The sequence below is a fragment of the Thermobia domestica genome, chromosome 6, assembly GCF_964235325.1.
Source record: "Thermobia domestica chromosome 6, izTheDome1.hap1.1, whole genome shotgun sequence".
In the NCBI taxonomy this organism is placed as follows: Eukaryota; Metazoa; Arthropoda; class Insecta; order Zygentoma; family Lepismatidae; genus Thermobia; species Thermobia domestica.
Genome location: NC_137459.1, coordinates 154,393,670 through 154,408,424, shown reverse-complemented (window position 1 = coordinate 154,408,424; position 14,755 = coordinate 154,393,670). Strand labels below are relative to the sequence as shown.

General features: G+C 37.9%; 1 long non-coding RNA gene across 1 annotated transcript in view; it reads left to right on the top strand.

The window, feature by feature from the left end:
• Positions 1–14,755, top strand: part of LOC145688276 (uncharacterized) — a 458,780-nt gene that overhangs the window by 443,006 nt on the left and 1,019 nt on the right. The gene's annotated exons all lie outside the window — the stretch shown is intronic.

The following is a 14,755-nucleotide window of genomic DNA, read 5'->3' as shown; positions in this document are numbered from 1 at the left end:
TTAAGTCCCTATTTTGACCCCATCTAAAATGGCGGGGGTTCATATTTCGTGTCCATAAAGTCCGTTGCCACCCAGTGTACCTGGGGAACGACTGCGAATATTAGAAAACGCAAAAACACGTCCATCATTTTTAAGGGATTTGAATTTTGAGCTGTAAAAAAGTCCAGTGCAGACACCCCAGATAGGGGTACGTGGGGTCAACTTGAAAATTTTAAATATCAAAAGAGGTCGAGTGATATATCGTTGGAAATGCCTTGACAAAAGGAATATTTTCATGATAGTTTTAAGTCCCTATATTGACCCCGTCCAAAATGGTGGAGGTTCACATTTCGTGTCCGTAAAGTCTGTTACCAGTACGTGTAACTTCGAAACGACTAAGAATATGATAAAACGCAAAAACACGCCCATCATTATTTTAAGGGATTTAAATTTTGAGTTATAAAAGGTCCACCTCAGGCACCCGCAGATAGGGGTACGAGGGGTCGTGCTTTTGCATTTTATGATATTCACAGTTGTTTCGAAGATATACGGGGTGGCAGCGGACTTTATGGACATGAAATGTGAACCTCCGCCATTTTGGATGGGGGTCAACATAGGGACTTGAAACTTTTGGCGAAATATTTTTCTTGTTGAGTCCTTTCCAACGATATATTACTCGACCCCCTTTGCCACTTAAAATTTTCAAGTTGACCCCACATACCCCTATATGGGGGTGTCTGGGTGGATCTTTTATAGCTCAAAGTTCAAGAACCTTAAAATAATGAATGACGGGTTTGTGCGTTTTCTCATATTCGCAGTCGATTCGAAGATATACAGGGTGCCAAAGGACTTTATGGATATCCTGTATATATATATATATATATATATATATATATATGGAGGAAATTTAGAAAATCTGAAATAAAAGATTAAGCAAGGAATTCTAGGTTTGGTAGAAATTTGTGATATTAGGACAATTCAATAGGGAATTTTACAGCGAAGGATTTAGATTGAGTTACTGAAGTAAAGAAAAATGTGATCGTAGTGTTGTAGGAGTAATTCTGAAAGTAGAATTTGTTGATAGAGCTACCACTGATACTTAAGGGAAACGAAAAGGATCTGGGAGTAATACAGACATAAACACACTAACAATTGAGGAAGTAGAGGAAAATTGTAAGAAAATAGAGATACAGGCAAAGAAAAGAGAGGTGCATGTGCAGTAGTATTGGAAGCAAATATAGTGTAGGCAAAAAATGAGATAGGAAAAAGACTAGTTTTTTACTTGCTGATAAAATTTGCGAATAATGTGTTTAACAAGCACAAGAGATGTTGGTAAAATCATCAATATATGGCTGAAATATAAAATAATATTGGATTATCTTATGATTCAGGAAAAAAATTGATATCGCTTAATTTAATGAACGTGAAATATCTCCACAGCACGGCATTTTGTGTGATCATAACCCTGTATTTGCTGAAGTAGATATCCGGGTGTAACACAGGTAGAAGAAAGGAGGTAACTGGAAGTTGAATAGTGAAAAGTTGAGATGTGAAGAAGCCAGGATTTGATTTATACAAACATTCGAATAAAAGTAACAAATGCCATCTGTTTACCAGTACTAACTCGAATTGAAAGCGTATTCAACTTTGCCTATTACAAGCTACAGAAGTAATGGTAGTAGAAAAACAGGCAACGGCTAAGAAACTAAGTTGAATATCAGGAGAAGGAAGATCTGAAAACAGGATAATATCGAGATACAGAAAGTGAAATAATGAATGAGGAAGACAAAAGAACACATCAAAGCAAAAATAGTTTAAAAATGCACTGTGGGTACACAAAGAGTTAGAAAGAACAGAGAAGTATAAGGAAAGATGAAATCAGTGAAGATTCGGATGAAACAACGTACATTAAAATTACAGTAGAAAAGAAGAATGAGACGCTGGTCGGCAGCAAACAGAATTAAGTTTTATAATGATCAAAATAATGTATTGTACCGTTATTTTAAAACAAAGTAGTCTAACCATTACTTCAACAGTATTTGCTTGATGTTAGTATTTGACGATATCTCGAATATGTATGCAGTTTTCTACTGTCCTACAATGTTTTCCCGGACTTTGAACCAAGTGTAAAATAAATAAATACATAAATAAATAAAAAGTGGGTAAAATTCGAACCCTAGTGTGTTGCATGGAAATTCAGTACGCTAACTACCAGACTTGCAACACTGTCACGTATTAGACTTACACTTTTGTTAACGTTATGTAACCATCTTCCGTACGTAAGAATATGACATAGTGCTATTTGAAAATTTAAAAAAAAATGTCTTACCGGGTTGGCTACACTGCATTACTTACAACATTGATTATAATGTGTTTCGATAACCTCTATAGTATGTATAATGTTACTGAAATTTCTTAAAGATTGCTTAATTATGATTGAAGTTATATGAATCTATTTTAAAATATTACTGTTGTCTGGGCCCATCTTTCCTAATTTCATTATTTATGACCATTGGCAGCTACAGCTTTTGAATAAATTTCACCTTCGGAGGGGCTATTATTATTATTATTATTATTATTTAAAGAATATACAAAACCTGTTTTACAGTTCTGAAGCATTCCTTATAAGACGAAGAAATTAGCAGATGACTACGGCGGATGGAAGTTTCTGAAATTACAGGTGGCCTGGCAATAAATGACAGAATACATATTGTATTAAGATATTGAGGAAATTAAAGGTCAGCATTGCTCTTCTAGATTGAACTCAATACTCAATACATCTTATTTTATCTTATGTGCGGTTACGTATGTTGATCCATAAAACGAATCGAGATGGATCTAGAATATTCTATTATGATAATATATGAGTGTGAACCCCAATTTATTTGGTAATGAACTAGAGCATAAAGAAAGCTTGTTATTTCTAAGTTACTATGTTATTTAAATTGAAATGGGTTGATGTTCGAGAGTATCTAAAACAGCACAAACCAATAACGATTATCACTACTATTCGTCACAATAATGTCAGTCAGCGACGCAATATAACGAATTATTTATTTTTCATTAATGGATCACAGTCACTGTTTGTCTTTTCAGATTCCCATTGCAGATAAGCTATACGCGTCAAACGTGTATATATCATGGTACGTAAAATACTATGTGTAATAGTAGGTAATGACGTCACCAGGGAAGGGAGTTACTGTAGTGGTTGTCCCATTTATCTGAGAGAAGAGTGCGGTGTCTTGTTTTGTGGGGTGACTGAGATGGCTATCAGGTCCCAAAGCAATCTTTTACTCAAACCCTCTTCAGCGCGCCTAACGATTTCACATAAAAGAACTCGTAAACAGGCGTTACTTGTAAAGGCAAGCAGGAAAATTTCCTTTTGTGATACCGTTAGCTATAGTTATTGACCAAGAAAAAAAAATCTTGTAATGAATTTTGTGTTTGGTCTTATCTTTGCAAGTGCCTTGTTGCCGTTTATCGTTGAAGAACCATATGATATGATGCGTTTTTTTCCTTTATGTGTTCACCTAGTTTGGATGATCACCTTTGTATCTGAGGGCCCAGAAAGACGTAATAACAGAGGTTTATTGAAACGTTTATAAGAAATTCTTTAAAAATGCTGAAGACAAGTAAAATATCAGTTCTACTCTCACATTTATGTTAACTTCGACACCAGCTGCATTATTTGATTCTTTTTTTTTTAAATAATAAAATAAATAAAACTTTGAGGCGAACGGATGACCTAACGATTTTCGTGAATTAGGTCAAATATACTATTGTTTGGTAAGAAAGCAACTTTGTACGACCTCGAAATTTTGGGAATCAGGGGAACTAATGATTTTGATCAAATTTGGCAGTCTACTGTGTTCATGTGCGAGAAAACAATTTAGACGCCCAGCTTCTTCTGTCTAAACATGATCAGGCCTATATATGAAATATGTACTGGAAGAAGGAAGCCATCTAAACAAATCGTAATTGTTCCTGTTTAATTCTTTGAAAATAGGCTTGCGAAACAATTACTCGCACAAAATTTTGATGAAGCACAACGGCTAATCTGATCTAAAATTGTTTCATGACCTCTGTGGCACATTTGGTCCCTGCTTAAAGTCTCGCAATTGTAACACCTAGTGTGTATATATAACCTATATTGTTTGAAAGGGTTTCCGTCGAATCAGAAACACTCGAAACAAGACCCTAAACAACTATTTGTAGTAATTTTATGGAACGAAAGCATTTATTTGATTTATGTGATTTTTTCAGTTATTCGAGCCTTTGTTTCAGTTATTTAGTTCTTACCATATTCTTAATGGCAACTAATGCCAGTGTTATCTCAAACGTAATATTCATTCCAATAATGTCGTAGAGGAAAGGAGGAAATTACATTGCTTAACAAAACTTAAGCAACTCGAAATAAGTAGCAGTAAATAAAACGACAGGATCACTGCACCAAGTATAATAGACAGAAAGACAGTACAGATACACAATACAACACAAATGAAGGACATCAATTCAGTTAGGATATACAGGGTGGCCAGAAAATTCAGAACTACGATACCTCGACATGTAAAACTGAAGTGTGTGAGGGCATAGGCAGTCTATATGGCGTGGACACCACGAACAGATAAACAGGCACGACTCTGTCCTCCATGCTGCAAATCAGAGTATTGATCACGTCTTGCGGCAGATAGCGACACTTTTCGAGGAAAGCTGTTTGCACCTCAGGAAAAGTGCGTGGTGGTGGATTGCGCTGCGCTGTTCGCCGCTCAAGAACATCCCACACATTATTGATGGGATGCAAGTCCGGCTAATAAGCAGGCTGTGCAATGTGCGTAACACCTTCGCTTTTCAGATACTCGGACACGATGTGCACGGCATGAGCGGGCATTGTCATCCATAAGCAGAAAGTCCGGACCAAATACTCGACGGAAATTGCACACATTTGTATGGAGAATTTCATCCTGATACCGTTGTGTCGTCAAAGTGTCATGTTCCACAATAAAGAGGTGCGTTTTCCCATCCAGCATGATACCATCCCACACCATGATGGAACCACCGCTGTAGGATGGCCATTCAGGAATTAAGTTTGGGTGATGGCGTGTTCCTGGTTTTCTCCATACTAATGTCCGACCAGAATCAGACGACAAGCTGTATCCAGTCTCATCGGAGAACATAACGCGCGCCTCGTGCATCATATTCCTCACGCCATGTGTAATGCGCACGTTTGTGATCCCGTTTCAATGACAAACACAGCACAGACCTTCTGGCATAGAGTCCTTCTGTATTGAGCCGCGGACGAACAGTTTCACGACAAACATGTCCCGTTGCCTGAAACAAATCATTTGCCACTTGAGAGCATGAGGCTTGACGGTCACATCTGGCAGGATTGTGAGAAAACGGTCATTTGCGGCCGACGTCTTCTTCGGACGACCTCCACCGTGACGTCTACTGACTGTATGCCTATGCCCATTTTGGAAGCGACTTCACAGCCTTGACACAACACTTTTGTTCACATTGAATTTCTGCACCACGTCCACTTGGAGTCGGTCGAGTTCCCGTCGCCCAATTATTCGCCAGCGGTCAACGTCATTCAAATGCTATCTGCCAGCTATTGCAATGTGTCTACGCTTGATGTTCCACATAGGAGCCACCAACTAACAGCCTCGAACGCATGTCGTGTACGCTACGTGGCAAAATCTGTTCACCGCGGTTGCGAGAGTGTTACACACGCGCTTTAGCACTGTCGCTTATCCCCACATGTCACTTATCCCACGTTCTCTCAGGTTGCGTAAGTTTCGTGGAGCAGTGTAATTTATTTGGTGTTTTTTGAGTACTATCCCCTTATTCGACAGTTTGAATTGCAAGAACATGGGAAAATCTTTCGATAGTCGGCGCCAAAATCAAACTCTAACATTGAAACTAAAAATCGATGACTTTTAATCATGCTTTGTAAAGGACAAATACAAAGTCTCAACTAGCATTTAGTCAATTAAAGAGCTGGCTGGATATGAGACTTTCATCTAACACGATGACTGTTCACTTCAAGCATAAGACCATATACAAAAATATTGTTCTGCATTTTGTTGGCAACTCATGGTTGCATGCATTCATTAACGATCAACACTTTAGCTCTTCAGCTTCTCTGTTGGTTAACACGCGCGGCGGTTGGTGCAGCACGAGGTCCTGGGTTTGATTCCCAGTACGAAAATCTTGAAATTTGAACGCATTATAGTGGTTGGATTACACCTTAAACTTTAGATCCTACGTTTCGTATAGTATTGTACTGGAAACAGACGGTAAGCTCTAACCAACCGCCAGGAACATTTTTAACCAGGCGAACACCCAGAAATTTTTATTGAGAAGGGTAAAAACTGTAGGGGGGTCCAATACTACAAGCCACTATGATATACAATATTGAACGGGTGTTATTATGTATCCAAAATACGATAAGTAATTGTAAAATACTTCCACCTATATTTTCAGAAACAAAATGATAGAGCTACATAGTTTTTATGAGAGAAAGGTACAAATGAAGTGTAATATCAAATTTCCATGCTATAAAGATAGCCAAGAAAGTTCTATCGCTTTTTGTGCAGGTATGGGCTCAGTTGACCCTCACACCATGAGTTAAATGCGAATGGAGATAAGGCGAAGGTCAGTTGTTGGATGTGGCAGTTCAGTTACACCATGAACTTGTGTAAAGACTGAGTGAACATGGAACCTCCACAGAGCATCATAAGGGCGTATATGATGTACGAGTTCAAACTGGGGTCAAACATCGCTTCAGCGGGGAGGAAGATATGCCAGGATTTTGGTGAGGGTGTTGTGACTACGCGGACAGTGCAGCGGTGGTTTAACAAGTTTAAGGACGGTGACGAAACACTCGAAGACGCACCACTTGCCGCACTACCAACACATGCACAGAATGAAGATCTTCAGGCAGCAATTGAAGCGAACAGTGGCCAGACATGTGAAGAACTGGGATTACAATTCAGTGTGAGTGGAGAAACCATTCGGCAGCACCTCTATCAACTTGGGAAGCACTAAAGTTGGGTCGATTGGTCCCACATGATTTTAATCCGGGCCAGGAGGCAACGTGAGAAGACACCTGCTTTTTTTTCTGTCTTGTCTGAGATTGGAGCCATATCTGGACAGGATGTTGACATGTCATGAGAAACGGGTACTGTACGAAGCTCCACGTCTCCACCATCATTGGTTAGCATTCCATGAACCGATTCCAAAAGAACCGAAACCAGCACTACATTAGAAGAATGTCCTTCTGTGTTTTTGGTGGACTGCTCGCGGCATCGTGCATCGGGAACTGCTACCAGCTGGCCAGAGTATCAAGGCAGCTGTGTACTGTCAGTAGTTGAGTCGTGTTCAAGAAAAACTCAAAACTCTGGAGCCAGCACTTCTGAATCGCAAAGGGGCCCTCCTCTTACAGGACAACGCTAAGCCCCACCTGACTAGGATGACCCGGGACACCATTTTACGACTTGGATGGGAAACATTATTTCATCCGCCATACTCCCCAAACATTGCACCTTCCGATTATCACCTATTCCATTCCTAAGACAATTACCTTAGAGGACGCCAATTCAAATCGCTAGTAGAGGTGCAAAATGCACTTCATACCTTCTTCGCTTCGCGGCCCACCAAGTTCTACCGCGATGGAATCCATGGCCTTCCAGAACATTGCCAGAAGGTAGTCGATGCTGATGGGGACTAGTTTTGATCTTCCAGGTACACCTTAGGTGACGTATCGATGTTCGAAGGTGGTGGGTGGAAAAGCGACAGAAAGTTCTTGGTTACCTATATACATCAATCACTTCCGTGTTAAACAAGTGTAGATTTATTGACAAAATATATAAATGTACGTTGAGTTAGGAGGTTTTTGGGGGAGGTCCGGACCCGGTGAACCTTTTCTTCGTAGATTCGTCACTGTGTTTAACCCAAAATTAACTCGCGAAAATTTCGACTTGTGTCTATTTAAAATATGCGTAATACGATTTCACGTGTTGTTTGGAATATTCGACTTGAACATCGAGCCTTTATAACTTTTTTTTTTTTTTTGTAAGATGTTAAAAGTTGCGTGAATGAGAAATTGATACTTCGTAACATTTACAACATTTTGTTTACCTTCTAAAATATATATTACTACTTCGAAGTATAACTAAGTAAAGATAATGTAGAAACATACTTTTCTTTATATTTCATTTTTGAATGTTGCACTTTTCCCAACTGTAAGGTGGGTCCGGATTTCATCTTTTCATTGTGGGATTCGCTTAATAGATATTTCTAAGAAGCTCGTCACACGCAATGACAGGAGATAATAATCTCGACACTTAACAAAGGGAAACGAAAATTGCTTATAAGCCAGGCGCCACCGAAATTCAATATCGTGACAAGCTTGAAAGAGATGTGGCTGTAATTAAGGGAACCTCAGACTCTGTCCATTTTCCTCTGGCTCAATTTATATTACACGTCTATCAACCCAGCTTAATTAAGTAATACTAGCCAGTCAGACATTGTATAACTAATACCCGCGTAGAAAGTGTCCGAATTAATCATTTTGTAACAACAACCAGGTTGTTCGACGGTAGCTATATAACCGCGAAAACGTTTTGTTGTTCATGCTACTATGAATTATGTTTGTTATAGAAAAGAGTGACAATAATGAGAAAAAGCTGATCCCGTTATTTATTGTACTGACAGAGAACTAGTGTAAACATCTCTTCTTCCCTTTCTGAGAGGTAGTAAGCTTATTACAAAATTGTAATAATTGTTTGGTTTGGTTTTCTGTTCACTAATTGGCCAGTCTCGCTCAAGGACATGGCTTTGTAATTAATGTTTACGTCAATTAGAGTTATCAGGACCACTTGTCCTATATTTTCTCCGGTAATGAGGAACTTCATAGAGTAATCACGTACTCGAATACAGAACAGTTATGACTTTTGTTCTAACAGAATAATAGCAAGGTGTGCTTTATCAATATGAGACCGATCAGTTGTAAAAATGTATACTTGTAACGTCTTTAGAAGTTATGATTAGTGAAAACATCTTTGTCGTGAATTTTTGCATTTGCTATTTTGGATGGATAACTGCTGAGGTATACGTGGAAGAGGAAAACGTGAACACACACCTAGGGACCATACCCTAAACGTTTCCAGACCAAATTCTAAATATAAGGTTTTGTTTTATAAGATTTTCTTTAGAGAATTCGAATTATCTTCCTACTCCTCGAAATATGACTAGTTTACTAGAGGGTGGAAATAGATGAAAACGCAATTTTCACTAAAACAGCTCTAAATATTTTCGTTACATTCCATAAATTAATATTTCATCAAAAGCCTTAAGAAATGGCATAACTCATTTTTCTGGAGAAGGAACAAAAAGTGCAAAAAATTAGTTTACGCTTGTGAATGATATATTTTCCGACAGTTTTCAAAGAAACGATTCCGCCGATGTTATTCACCTTTCATAAATCGAGCATTAAAAACCCTGCAATGTGACGTAAATGACTTCTGAAAAAAATCCACAAGAGTTAGTTTATTTTTATCCGGCAATTTTCTCAAAAATGACAGAATAGTTTCTCAGTGCTGTAAAAAGTTATATTAACCCTACATAGGGGTGATCAAATTCACGAGACAAAAGTCCAAGACACACCTCCAATTCTCTAAATGATTGTAGTCCCTCACGGAATAAATTTGAAGAGACTAAATACACATAAAGTAGTTATTATAAACTCTATCACTACGAAGATGAATACGAACCTAGTTAGAACATGACTAGTTATCTCAACTTAATGTGAAGAAGTAGAAACAGTGGCATAAGTTGGTGATGCTAAAAGCCAAGAATATGTTCCTGAACTTCTTGTCTTATTGATTATATAACATGATTTTATAATGTAGTGATGGAAAGTTCATACCGTACATGCAATTCATAGTGTAATTATATTAAACCCAAACTACTTAAAGTATCGATATCTAACTTACTTGTCTCGTCTGTCCACTGAGTGTAGAATTTTAATTGTCATCCGTCACGAACTTCTAACACTTTAGCGAAAGAGAACAGCTCATAAAACTAGTAGGATATATTGTTTCGTGCAAAGCCTAGAAAAGAAAACATGTTTGATTTAGGCTTTTCGACAAAAGCTCTTTTGGCTAATTCTTTGTCATTTACGGTACTTTTGTAGGTTATTCCAGTGGCGTAGGGAAGGGGTGGGCCCAGGAGGGCCGAGCCCCCACAAAGGGTTCCGACAATTTACTTTGGTGCTTCGATGTTTATTTTTTTCTCTGAAAAAAAAAACAACAATTGCCTTCCACGTACTCTATTTCAGAACATAACATGCCATTAAACAGTTTCTAGACAAGCTGGATGAAAGAAAGGACAGGTAATGTTTTCGTTTCATTCAAATGAAAAATATTTGAGGAAAAAATGTTAACAGGAGAGGGTGGAAAACAATAGTAAACACATGTAGCATGTGACTATCTCACAGCAATCTCTGATGTATGATCAATTGGAGCAATTCAGAAGATTTGTTTAAGTTAGACGAGTTCAGAGTGTCGAAATAAGAACTTCCTTTGCAATTGCAAAATGTCGTAAAACGTTTTACAAAAGTGGTTAAAGCGGGAAAAAAGGCAATTGTTAATTTCGGTGAGGAAACCGTGCAAAGAAACCAAGAAAACAACAGAGAAAAATGTAAACAATATATTAACTCAGGGGAAGACTCGCAAAACATTTTTGAAAAACGCCTAGAACGAAAAAAATATAGTAGTGGTGTGTGCAAAAACAGCAATTGAGAGGCAACGAAGAAATACCTAGAGAAGTCTGCACTTGAGAAAAAGATAATAATAATAATAACAAATACAAATTCTGTATTGCAAGAAACCTCTCCTGATCGTCTCATGCAATATTAAACATACTGGACATAGATGCATAGCTGGAATGGCTGCGAATATACGACGTATATATACACAGTGTGCGCACAAAAACAGTTCCTGATTTGAAAGGGAGTATAACTTTAATACTAAAATTACTATTCTGCTCAAACTTTTGCAGCAGTTGCATAAACCCAAAAAGTTTTGGTGGTGTTAATTGAATTAAAAACATGCGATGCGTGCGCCATCTGTTACGCGACAACCATCGAGATGCTAATTCATTTTCGTTCAAATTATGTGAAGCGTCACGGCTGTATTGGAGTTTATAGCCATATTGATGCATTCCTGACAATCTCTCAAGTTTCCGAGTAGCGTAGGCACATGGACTAGGTTTACCAGATCTTCAGGAGCGCATTAGTACAGCTATAAACTCCATTATATCAGTTGCGCTTCATAAGATTTGGCTAGAGCTGGATTTCGTCTTAATAGTTCCCACGTAACAGATGACGCCAACATAGCGTGTTTGTAATTCTAATCAACACCATCAAAACTTTTTGGGCATTATGCAGAGTTGTTCTGACGCGTAATTGGTGCCATACTAAAGAGTTTGACTAACATATGTTTCCTGTAGTAGTCAGGCGTTTAATATGACGCTAGTCATACGTCAAATCGACTCTGCATAACGCCCTTTGAGTTTATGTAACTAGTGCAAAAATTTTGACCAGAATAATACTTTTGGTATTAATGTTAAGCCCCTTTCAAATTAGGGACTGTTTTTGTACTCACCATATACGTATATAGTGTGCTTGGAAACAACACTGACAGTGTTTGCGAGGTTAGTTCTGACACGAAGATAATACAGAAAGTATAAGGCAACCTGGATGTACAAATGCTTCGTTTCGGCGTTATAGTCAGTCGAAAATTTGTCGAAAAATGCAAAAGCAGTCATAGCTTGACAACAGAATGTCGGATAGAAGTCCGGTAAAAGGAAATATCTATTACTTTTGTAGTAGTTTTCATTAATGCACAACTGGACTTGGCGCAGGGCGGCACAAGAGTGATCTTCAAATGAACTGAATATTTTTTTTTTTTTTAAATCGAAAGTTGAAATAGGCATATAAATAACAATCATGTACAATATTTGAAAGAACAAAAATATAATTGGACATTGTTCAAGTTAGAAGGACATAGAATTCGAAAGAATCAGAGATACACATGTTTTCTCTTTTCTCTCAATACAGAAAAAATTCTCATAGGAAGAGGCGAAGTGAAACGAAATTTTTACGTCTCACGATTATGTCTTTTAGGCTAATAGGGAAGGATAAAAAGCGAAAGATAATTATTACGAAAGAAATCGTGGATTAAGAGTGTAGGAGAAAATAAAAATACCCGAGAAGACTCACGGACATAGTATTCTCCATCACAAACTTCTATGGTCTGAGATCAGACGATAGACTCTTCACACCAGAAATGAGCACTTTATCACCATCCATTTCGCTTTGGAGTAAAGCTATGACTCTGTTAGATATATCGGTCAAATAAATACTGTGTGATAAATCAATGTACAAAAAAATACTGACGCTTAAAAGTGTGGAATTTGTAGTTTTTTTTTTCGTTCAGAAATATTAAGTGTATTTCTTAGATCAGTTATTCTCAACTGGTGGGCTGCGTCCCTCGAAAGGTCGCGGACGTATTATCGGTGGTTCACCGTTAATATGGTTTCTAATACATTTCATTATCATTATTATCTGTAAAGAAGAAAGTGTCATATGGGACTGTTCAAAAGGCTGAGAATTGCTGTTCTAGGTTAATTCTAAGAAAATTCAAATTGAATGAATAGCGTAAAGACCTCTAGGAAACTAGATTTACGAGTGTTAAGCATTATTAGTCGTATCATGGATAATGAAGTGATTCAAACAGTTTTCTAATCATGAAGGGACGGGGAAATAGAATTCTACGGTGCCAAAATAAAGAAGTTCATAGCGAAATGGCAAAACATGTAGTGACGCGGGACTGTGTTGCAGAGTGATACAGGTAACTTCAGTTCATATTGATAAGGTGTTGTCTATGTGAGGATATTCACTTGGCCCTCTTTGTATTATCGTATCGGTGCTAAGACCCACGTAGTCATCACTCAGGTATGTATCTCGGGGTTCAGCCCTCTGAACCATTCGGTTGTTTATACGTATGCATGCATGAATCTAAAATGAACTTAAGTCAGCTCCCTGAAAATGGTCTCTCCCCCCTCCTTCCATCTTAATGTTCTGTCTACAGCCCTGTCAATAATAGTAAACTAAATTGTATAGACTGCTTTCTTGAGTCACAAAAACTATTTCTTAACCTGTAAAACATTCGGTGATACATATTTCACTTCCGAAGGAAATTGATACAGAAATTCACTGAAGCAACCTTAGCAGTGATAACGCCGGCTTTAATATCTTGGATGGGATGCAAGCAGAGAGGCTTAAATATTTTGGGAGAAGCAACTTTTTTGTATACCGGAAGTAGTTTTATGTTATTTGACTTACATTACAATACGGCATGTCTAGGTGCAGGAGTCACCTGTCCTCCCTCTGGTGTTGTTATGGATTTTTAACTTTTTCATTATTCAGAGCAACGGAAACATATTAGGGAGTCAAAAGAAGAATAACTTTGCGAGAGAAACGCGCTATCGAACTTCAACTAGGAAAATTTCAGGAGTAAGAAAAAAAGCAGTTAGATGATAGTGAAGGTAAAAATGCGTAATAGGATGTTCAATAGTGCATTATTTCAGAAATGTAAACACATCAGGGATAGACTCTACAATTATATTTTTTAATGAGGAGATACATTAAAATGGTAGATTACTTATAAAGTGCAAGGCATTTTTAATAATTAAATTTACAGAAACAGTGAACTCCATGATGGATCATGCATATTTATATATATACGAGGCTATCACTGCTTGCTTGAGTTCCTCATCGTCTGCAAACTGTTTCCACCCAAAAACTCCGTAACTTTCAGGAACAAGTGAAAATTACTTGGTGCCAATTCAAGACTGTAATTGGGATGATCAAAGATTTCCCATTTTATACGTTAAAGTTCCTGCTGTGTTCGTGCTGATGCATGAGGCCAGACATTTTCATGGACCAACAACATTTTTGTCGACAGCATTCCACGTCTGTTGTTTCGGATGGCGCGTCGAAGACGTTGGAGAGTTTCACAATAGGCTTCTGAGTTTATTGTTATTTTCCTTGGCATGAACTCGATGTGGAGTAAACCCTTTCGGTCTCCGACCCCCTAAAAAAACGTTGCAATGACTTTTAGGTTGTTAATTTTTTCCTTCTTGGATTTTGTGGGCGAATTTGAATGATGCCACTCCATTGACTAACGCTTGATTTCTGGAGTCCCATGTGAAATCCAAGTTTCATCTCCCACAACAATGCTGTCAGGAGCTTGTCACCATCTTTGTCATATCGTGTCAAAAGTCAAGGGCTGCTTCCATTTGATTCGCCGTATGGGCATCAGTCAAAGTCTTTGGCACCCGCCGAGCACAGTTTTTTCTTTTCTTTCCTTTTCTTTTCTTTTCTTTCTTTCTTTCTTTTTTTGGTATCCAGAGTTTACTTTCACTACTTCATGCAGGAGTGATCGTGAATTTTATATATATATAAAAAAGATTTGTGTAAGGTGCTCAAAGTGAAACGTAGGTTCTTCTTATTTTCTTTTCGAATTTTTCCTTCAGTTCTTTGGTAACAAGTCATGGCCTCCCACTCCGATCTTCATCATGTATGCTGGTCCTTCCTTATTTAAACATAATGAACAATTTCCGCACTGTTGATCGTTCATTGCACTTTCACCATAAACATTCTTTATTTACCTATAAATTTCAATAGACTTAATTTTTTGCGCGCTCAGGA